The sequence below is a fragment of the Vanellus vanellus genome, assembly GCF_965231255.1.
Source record: "Vanellus vanellus genome assembly, chromosome: Z".
Taxonomy (NCBI): domain Eukaryota; kingdom Metazoa; phylum Chordata; class Aves; order Charadriiformes; family Charadriidae; genus Vanellus; species Vanellus vanellus.
In genome coordinates this window covers 71,932,060-71,941,700 of record NC_138908.1, presented here as the reverse complement: position 1 = coordinate 71,941,700, position 9,641 = coordinate 71,932,060, and positions in this window count along the sequence as shown.

The following is a 9,641-nucleotide window of genomic DNA, read 5'->3' as shown; positions in this document are numbered from 1 at the left end:
CACTCGTCTCTGCTCTCCACTTGGACATCGAGCCATTGACCACAACTCTTTGAGTGCGACCGTCCAGCCAGTTCTTTATCCACTGAGTAGTCTATTTGTTGAATCCATGTCTCTTCAATTTAGAGACCAGGATATCGTGTGGGATGGTGTCAAATGCTTTGCACAAGTCCAGGTAGATGATGTCAGTTGATCTTCCCTTGTCCACTGCCTCTGTAACCCCTTCATAGAAGGCCACCAAATTTGTCAGGCATGACTTGCCCTTGGTGATGCCATGCTGGCTGCCACCAATCACCCCCTTGTTTTCTATGTGCCTTGGCAGAGTTTCCAGGAGGATCTGCTCCATGATCTTGCCAGGCACAGAGGTGAGACTGACTTATATGTAAGCATATAAAACATGTATATGCCTTTTAAATTACTCTACTCTCAAATGCTCAAGCCCAGCACAATAATGTTGACTGGGGTTCACTTATGTGAAAGATCATTAAGGCTGTATGGCAGGAAAGGCAGTACCACAGCACTGCATCCGTAGAGGCAGTGGGATGCTTCTGCCCCAGGGAAACTGCTGCTAACCCTGGTCCAGTAAAGGACAAGGTTCACTGTGGCGGTTTAGATTCTGCTAATTGTCCCAGGACTTCAAAAGACCCTGGAGAAAGCAGCAGAGTCAGAGGATCATCTCCTTTTGCAGAAAGGCAATGAGTCTAAGCAGTAACTGTAAGCCCTGGGACAAGAGTGATGATTAGGGATGCACCCAGTTCCCAGTTCCTCTTCCCTGGGGGGTGGCTTTTGGGTGCTGGTTTAATCAAACAAGGTGATTACCAGAGTTTTTGATTGATGATTATCAAACTTTTTAGATAGTGAATACTTACTGCTTCACATTGTTCCTTTTGAAGCTTTTTCTATCCTTTTTCTTATCAGGCAGGATCTTATCTTCCTACCTTCAGCATTTTCAGCACAATGTTATCTGTTTCAGGAAGTTGAGACCTACCAGCAAACTGGCTGGGAGCAAATTGAATTCAGTCTGTGGAACCTGTAAAGGAAAATTTCAATTTCTAGTGTTCACTTCATGCACATTCCTAGACTTTCTCTCCCAGTGCAAGAAAGCCCAGTAGAGCAGATGGCTCCTGCAGTTGCAAAGTGTGTTTCCAGTGGCCTGGAACTGACCCTTTTCCCCATGTACATTCCATGACTTAAGTCAGCTTTCGAGAGTTGGTTCCCTGGGAGTTTCCAAAGGCCTTGGGCAGGCAATGCCCACCCCAGCTCCCTCACTGCAGATGGGGAGTGGTCGCCCTGGTAAATATCAGGGAAATCAGCTGTGACAGAAGCTGATGTTCTCCTGAACTGTAGGTACGCTCACAGGTACTCATGGTGCAGCTGTCTGCATTGAGCACTGATACAGCTGCAGAGTTATTTGTTACGTGAAATTACAGGTATTTTCTCCTGTCTTTTGTCTAGAATACGTGTTCAACAATGGGGTACAAATGCCTCACAGCTCTGTTGTCCCTCCTGTTTGCTAGCACTCCAGAGGTACTAGCTTTTCTTGTAGAAGAACTAGACGCAGATGCAGCTGCCAGCATGACCTGTTGGGTGATGTTTCAGGGAACCCAAATCTCCAGCCCTATTCGCTGTCTCAGACCTCGACATCCATCTCTCACTCCAGTGCTCAGTGCCTACAGGTACCAAGGGAGGGTTAATTTGCTCAATGACTTAAACCATAACTGGGAGTAATTTAGGAGCTGACTGCAAACAGAGAGACCGTGGTCTCACATTGTCACGCGATAGATGACTGATGTAGGACAAAGTGGTGATACCAGCTCATGAGCAGTGACGCCCATGGTTCAGCCATGAACTGTGGGCCAGGCCCTCAAGGCTGGGTTGGTGAAGCAGAACGAGAGTGTGGGGCCGAAAGCCTGCAGTCCCTCTCCTGCATTCACCCCTCTGCGGGCTGGGGGCTCCTGTGGAAATTTGGGTGATCCTTCAGAGCCTTGATGGAGCAAACATCACTGTGAGGGCAGAAGACACTTATGTCCTTTGGATTGCGTGGGGGAAACTTGCCCTTTACAGCTTCTCTTCAGTGAAAAGGGACATACAACCACATTTTTTTACCTGTGTTATTCGCTGCAACACAACCCGCTCTTTGATTTCTCCTCCACAGAGGAATCTACCCCAGTAAATTTTGTGCTTATAGAAATCAGAAAATATATACATTATATATTAAAAATTATGTCTTTAGTATAATTTAATATAATTATAAATTAAATTATATATTATATAGAGATTGGCCCAGGCAGCCTGGACAGGAGTGGTGGAAAGGGACTCCCTCAAGATGCTGCCTGTATCTGTGGGCCCAAGCTGTCCTGGTGTGCTTTCCCTGCACATAAAATAGGGACACCATGAACAGAAAATGCTGTTCTCCTCATGGACAGGCCTCAGGGGACATGTATAGGTTTCTATCTGCAAGAGGGAAAAGCAACCTTGCAGACTGCCTGACCCTGGAGCAGGGAGTCCCAGCACTGGCAGTTGACTGTTGCAACCAATACAGTGAACAGGCACATTTTTGGCATTGGAAGAGGCTAATGTGTTCCAGTTTTGGCAGTTCTAGCTGATTCCCAACCCCTTCAAGGCAAGAATAGACCTCTCTTAGTGTGTTTTTGAGGAGGTAATTTTTTCCCAAGGTTCTTGCAGGTTTGTTTTAAGTCTTGTTTGGTTTCGATGTGTGAAAAACTGAGGGATAACTGTACCGAGGAAATCCTGCTCTGTGATTTGTTCTTGTCAAGCTAAATCACCTTAACTGGAGCACTCGTAGGGTTGTAGGGAGGGGCTGTGTACATGTGTGATTCAGGTTTTTCTTGGCTCACCACAGATCATATCTATTCAGCAGAGAAAACTGTGGGGAAAAATTGCGAGGCAATGGAAAAATATGTTTATATTTTTCAAATTATTTTCAAGCATTTTTCAAGTGAAAATGTCTATTTTTTTCTTGAGGAGAAGAAAAGAGGAAAAAAACTCCTCCCTTTTTAAAAATGTCAGTCATTATAAATGCAAGCTTTCACATTTTTAAAAAAATAGGGGCAAATAGGTATTTCCTATGAAAAATGTTAAAAAGGCAATTTCCATTAAAGATTTGACAAACATTTCAACTGGTTTTTTATAAAAATAATGATCAGAGCATGTTTTACTAGTCACTAATGATGCCACCTCACTCGTACTTGTGAAATGTTAACCAGGAAATAAAATAGTTAAATTAATTACTTGTTTCGTATAGTAGGCATGCTTTAGAGGCAAATTCCTCAACATACAAGCAGCTTGAATAGTAGCTACTTAATGACAGATTTTATTTATTCTGAAAACTGTTATGAGGTAAGGTCATGTTCACCTGGGCTAATACAAGGTGTGGGTGAAGCAGCCCAGCTTATGCATCCTCTTTCCAGCTGCTTGCCCGAATCACTAGCCACTTCTCTGACCTCCTTCCTTCCCCATAAACCTTGCAGAGGTGGCTGCTGCAGGCTCCTTGCTGGGGTGCATGAGGGATCCTGGTGCTCATTTGATGGAGGACACGTGACTCTCTTCTGAGACAGACCAGCTCAGACTCTCTTCATTCAGGTGCTGGTTCCTCCTCCTGTGGTGGCTGGTTTGGGGAGCAGGGTGTCCTATAAAGGGTGGCTGACTTTCCATCCACCCTCCACGAGGAGGTGAGGTGGCTGAGTGCTGGGTGGATGTCTGTATGCAATGTTTCTGGTTGGTTCCTGGTCCTCTCCTCTGCTCAGAAGGTGCCTTACAAGCATGGAAACTGGGATTTAGTTTCCCAAGGGTTTTGTTTTTCCATGGTGTGGTAGATATAACCCACTTTTAAGCATTTCAGCCCCTGGCAGAAGGGGTCCTTCTGCTGCTTTGGGGGAATGTGTCTGTACTGTAGTTGTGCTCAGGTAATCTTGTGCTTGTGCTTCAGTCCGTCAGAGCAGTCGCTGAGTGTTAATGGGGATGAAATGCAATGTGGCCTCTAAAGGTGAAAAGCCTTAGATGGTTTTCCAGGTGATCGGTGGGAAGAAGTGACAAAACTGTAGCCTGAAAGCGCGGAACTGAAGGAAGGTGCTGAGCTGGGGTTTCCCTACTTGGCTCCAGCCCACCCACTGGGATGCCCTGGAATAACCCCCACCACAATGAAGTCCCGAGTCCTGGGCTGCTACTGGTGCACCACATACTTCCAGCTTGTTAATTAAAGTCAAGGAGCAGCAAATTCCATATAAGAGAGAGAATACCTGACTGTTCATTTGACAAAGCCACCCGAGAGTGCAGCTGCAACTCAGCGCTTCCAAATCCTGCAGCATAAAATCTGAATTCGCTAACACAATCCTTGAGCAGAGATTGTTTTTCTCTACAGGTGCTGCTGTTTCACAGCATCCTCTGTGCTGGTACAACCCCTCTTCTCAAAGCCTTTGCCTCTGCTTTTCGATCCCACACCTCCTTCTGATGAGCGGTGGCAGCCGGGGAGGAGGCAGCGGCGCGGGTTCCCCGCTGAAGCAGAGCACAAGCGACGGGCGCCCGGCTGCAGGCAAGGCTGCCCGCTGCTGCCGTGCCGTGCCGTGCCGTGCCGGGGGCACTGCCACCCCTGTCATCAGACAGCCCGGTGACAGACATGGTAAATAAGATATTTTATGGTTCACTTTTCTTATTGCCACAGGATATGTCAAAACAGCTCAGTATTGAAGCCATTCAGATGGCCTTTTGTGCTCAAAGGTGCCTTCATTTTTCTGTTTCAATATCCCTTCTCATGGGGGGCATATAGGGTGATAAAAGTTTAAAGAGGAGGAACTATACCTCACTGAATTATTGAATTAAGAGCAAAGTGTATTTTCCTCCCAGTCCAGCCCGGTAGTAAATTTTAATCTGTCATGTAGAGATGAAAGATTTCTCTTGTACTTTGTTTTCAAGAAGATTTTGAGGGGAAAAAAGTGTCAAGTGAATAGTGTCAGTTTATGCTCTTGAAAGTCCGGACTTTGTCAGAGAGCAGACAGCTGAAGCCATGTCTGCAACATCTGTGTGCCATGAGGGGTGCAGTTCAGTAAACTCTTACTCTTTGTCATCCAAAGAACTGGAGGTAGGTGGTAGCAGTCCACAGCTGTGAATTTTAAGGGACAGGATCAATGGTTTCTCCTGTCCCTGCACTTAGGGGATCTGGAAAGCGCCAGGGCATGTCACAAATTGAAGAACTGTTTGACTTCTGTTTTGCTTACCTCCCAGAAAATGTTATGGTGTTTGCCCCCTTCCTTCTGCTCTTTCCCCTTTACAGCTCTAGTGTTTCTCCTTGAGCAGAGCTTTGGGCTGAGAAGATAGGCTGTTCTCAGAGGAGGGTTAGAGGTTGACTTGGGAGGATAACATGGTTTTTCTGAGTAGGAGGAATTAGATATTGGATGAAATAGATGAGATGTGACCTTGTGAAACCCAGCTAGAAACGTTACTGTCTCAGGCAGAATACTCATTGGATTTCTCTGCTCCCTTCGAGATAACGTTTCCCCATTCTTTGAAAAATGATCTTTGATAAATACATTGCAGCAGAGATGAAGGGGTGTTATGTCTGTTTTTCTGGAGAAAGATTTTTTGTAGAAATAATGAAATTCAGGCCACAGATATGTGCATAGACATTCCCAAAGTCCGAGTGTTGCAAAATGGTATGTATCTATACACCAACCTCTCCGGGTTGCACCCACTTTGATTCCAGTCATTGTGCTTTGGCCTTTGGGGGGAATACTGCACCAGAGCGTGAGACCAGAGACTTGGTAAGGCACAGCATCGTGTGGGTGTGAAAGCCTGCAGGACCGCAGCCCAGAGGAAGAGTATCTTTTGGTGCTGATGCATTTCCATGTGAAAGTCCGTCCTAGAAGGCACTCTTACTTGCATGAGCTATCACTCTCCATGTTGCTGACTAAATTTCTAAGTGCTCGTTTCTCTAAATTGACTTATTTGATTTGTCATACTTTTAAAAGGTCGTGAAGAAACCTTACAAGTAGCTGACTGTGAGGACAGAAAGTGAACACGAAGTGGAGTGTTGGTATTAGGCACTCGGGTGTTGCCTGCTGTCCAGATGCCCGAATACATCCTATGATATAAGAGAAGGATGCACATATGCAAGTGCTGATCTCCAGCCAGGGCAGAAGAGAGTGAGATCGCTCTGAGGATATCGTATAGACATAGCCTGTGAAGAACTGAGGAATATGTATGGAGAGCAGTTCTGTAGTGTTATGAGGTGAGCTGCTACACTTGGGAAAAGCTCCTTTCTCTCTTCACTTTGGTTACGTGAGTGCCAGCTTTGCTGTCTTGGTCCAGACCCTTCATTCCTCTGATCGTCTGGCCTGCTTGCAGATGAGCTGACAGCCTCCTGGGACACAACAGCAGTTGTGTGCAGCTTTGCCAAAATGTGAGTTAACCCAAGCAGTGCTCTTTGCTGCTGTAGCCTGTCATCTTCAGGCAACTGAGTTAAGTTCACATGAATCCAAGGATTCAACATGGAGGTGCTCATGCTGTCCTCAAGCCCTGACTTGGGGATGAAGTATAGCGATGCCAGTCTCCAGCTAATGTTTCTATTAATGCAAACTGTGGTGCTTGTCTGCTGGCTTGTTCTGAGTATGAATGACACAGACTGCTTGTAGACTGTGTGAAGCACCCTTTTGTTGTAATAATTTTTAAATTTATAAACTTTTTTAGTAACTCCTTATTTTCCTGTTAAGAAAATGTGTAAAAGTAGATTCTCGGCTAGAAGCTTTTAGCCATCTGCATTATACTACTCTAAACACCAACTTGCAGCTCTCAGCTGTGGTTTGTTTCTACAAGCCTGGGAGAAGGCAGGCATCTCCTATGTGGGGTCACACCGAGGCTGGAGGGGCTGTCCTCAGTGAGCTGGAAGTGCTGAGGGTTAGGAGATGCTCTCTGAAAGGTAGAAGCCAGTATTTTTTTGCATAACTTTACAAATCCCACCCAGCAGCAACAACGGAGCCAGAGTGATGACTGTTTTGATTTCTTATGACAAGTTTACACAATGTAATAAGTATCTGGCAGAACATCAGTTTGCTAATTGTGTCCTCAAGTTGTGTAACAACACTTCCTTGGCCAAAATAAGAATTAAAAAAAATAAACCTGCAAAGGCTACTGGAAAATGAAGCTATTCAGGAAGCTCTGAGTTGTTTTTCTTTTTCAAGGATATATATGCCGTTGGGTCCCATCAAATTGGGAAATATGTTTTGAGGACTCTGACATGTTGACATGTTTCTGCCAGTCTGCTGGAGTGAAGGGGGATTCAATGCAGCATTGCCCTCAGGGTGGGATGCACACCAGGTATTTTGGAGCTTTCGGGTTCGGCTCCAGACTTTGATTTTATTTTTTTTTATTAGGGCAAACTACTTAGTTGCTTTGTGCTTGTCATTCATTGCTGTTTCTGTTCTGCATGGGTGTATTGTTTCACTTTCCATTTTATTTCCTGCCCAGGCACTGCAGTCTGGTGGTGGTGCAGGGCAGAGGCTCTCAGAAGCTCTTGTCTGTTGGCTCCACTTGCCCGGGGCCACTGTGTACTCAGAACTCAGCACAGAGGGCAAAAGGCAAAGAGCTGTAAATAACCTCAGATGTATTGGATTTTTGTTTTCTCTGGGACCCCCACTTTAGCAGAGAGGGTGCAGCAGCAGACGGGCATTTTGCCCTGGCCTGGTCTCTGCCTCCTGTTTCCTAATGAAAGCGATAATGAATTATGAGTATGTGCCTTCTTACCAGTTTCTCAGTCTCTTGCCTTCAAGCTGAGAGCAGTGAGGTTGCACAGCTCTATCCGGCAGCACATGAACGCCTGCAGTGCATTGAGCCTCTATGGCCTAATGCAAAGGTATTTTTATTCCTCTCATTTCCTCTATTCTGCTACATTTGTAGGAAGAGCTGTTCCTCCCAATTCTCTAGAACTTGTCTCTCTGGGGTGCTGGTGGAGAGGCCATTTTGTTCTGACCATTGCTAACACCAGATCAGATGTGCCTTCATTAACGGATAACCAAATCAAACAAAACCTCCAACCTTGCGGTTAAGAGACTGGAGCAAATCACACCAAGGTCACACCAGTGTGCAAAGTTGACTGGCTTTGCAGCTAACAGTCTTACAGTAAGTTAATAAGGAAGCTTTTTGATTGGCTTCAATGCACATAGGTTACAAAACATATGGGGAAGTGTTTTGTGTTTCTTTTTTTTTCTTGAAAGTGTTGAATTAATATCTCGTGCTTACATTTATATGGCTATTGATATGCTCCTAATGTATTGATTGGTTGGAGTTTTGCTCACAGTTGAGAATAAACAGTGTTTTTCTATGCACAGTACAGTGAAGGAATGAACAAAGTAATTGCTCTGTAGGGCTTCATCCCTTTTCTAAGCCGGCACCATTGGTGCAAGGAGCCAGGAGCTCAGGTAAGGAAAAATGTAAGACCTGTTCTCATCTTGGTTCATTGGCAAGACTGCTGATCTCTCTCTCTTTAGTTTTACCGTATTTTGGGTTTGATTATATTTAAATCCCTCTCAAACGGTTGTTGAATGAATTATTGTATAAAAAGTGCTCTGAGTTCTCACTGCAACAACTGTCTGAAGATTTACTGCCTTTCTTTACTAAAGGAGGAAACAAGGTTTCGAATTGATGCGATTTCATTTTTCTCAGCAAGGTATAAAAATTGTAATAGAATATGTGACTAAAAACCTAAAATAGAAAACGATTGCACATTTCATTTCAGACTTTTCAAAAATAAATCTTTTGGAATATTGTTTTAAAATAAATACTTTTCTTTTAAAACTTCCTATTGAGTTTTGGTTTTTTGAGGCAAAACAAAATGACAGTGTTCTACTCTAACAGCCTATTAAATTTAGTGTTGATTCAATCTCATGAGGGGGAAAAATCTTTTGCATTTTTCAATGAATAAGTAGTTTGCCTGGAAAACATTTTTCAAGTTTACTAAGCATTGTTACTTCCTAAAGACTGCCTACAACCTTCTGCCTCACCAAATAAAGTTTGATTGACCACTAGACTGAGAAATAGGCTAGCTTTTCTGTCTTCTGCTGGTAGTAGGAAATTAGAACGAGCTTTGAATAGTGATGGTTTGTCGTTTAGACAGGCTAGTCAAAACTAAGAACAACAAAAAGCTGAAGGAAGGATTCGCTGCAGCAAAACGCTTATGTAAAAGTTGTTTATAAGCATGTAAAAATTAATTGGGTACAGGGTAATAGATGGGGCTGCTTACTTTTAAGGTCTTGTTTGTTGTTTTACATGTTTTATATGAAGAGCTGTCTCATGTTTTTATTCTTATTCCTGAAGCACATTTTTGAGAATACCTCTAAGCAATGAAGAGCAATAGCAGTTCTTTATTTGTCATGCGCAAAATTATTTATAAGCAACTTATTAAATAGGAATAATGCACAGTCATGATTCGTACTCCTGATAAATAAGTAGGCAAAAAAGCCACTGTGACTGCTGGTCCTTACAGTATTAACTAAATTACTGATGAACGTATATCATGCCTTTTTCCAGGTACACTGCTTAGCAACTTTGTATTGTGAAGCAGATTTATAGACTAAAAATTAGAAGAGAAGTCTGTCTAAGGATACAGCCACAACTGTACGTGATAGCTTCTTGAC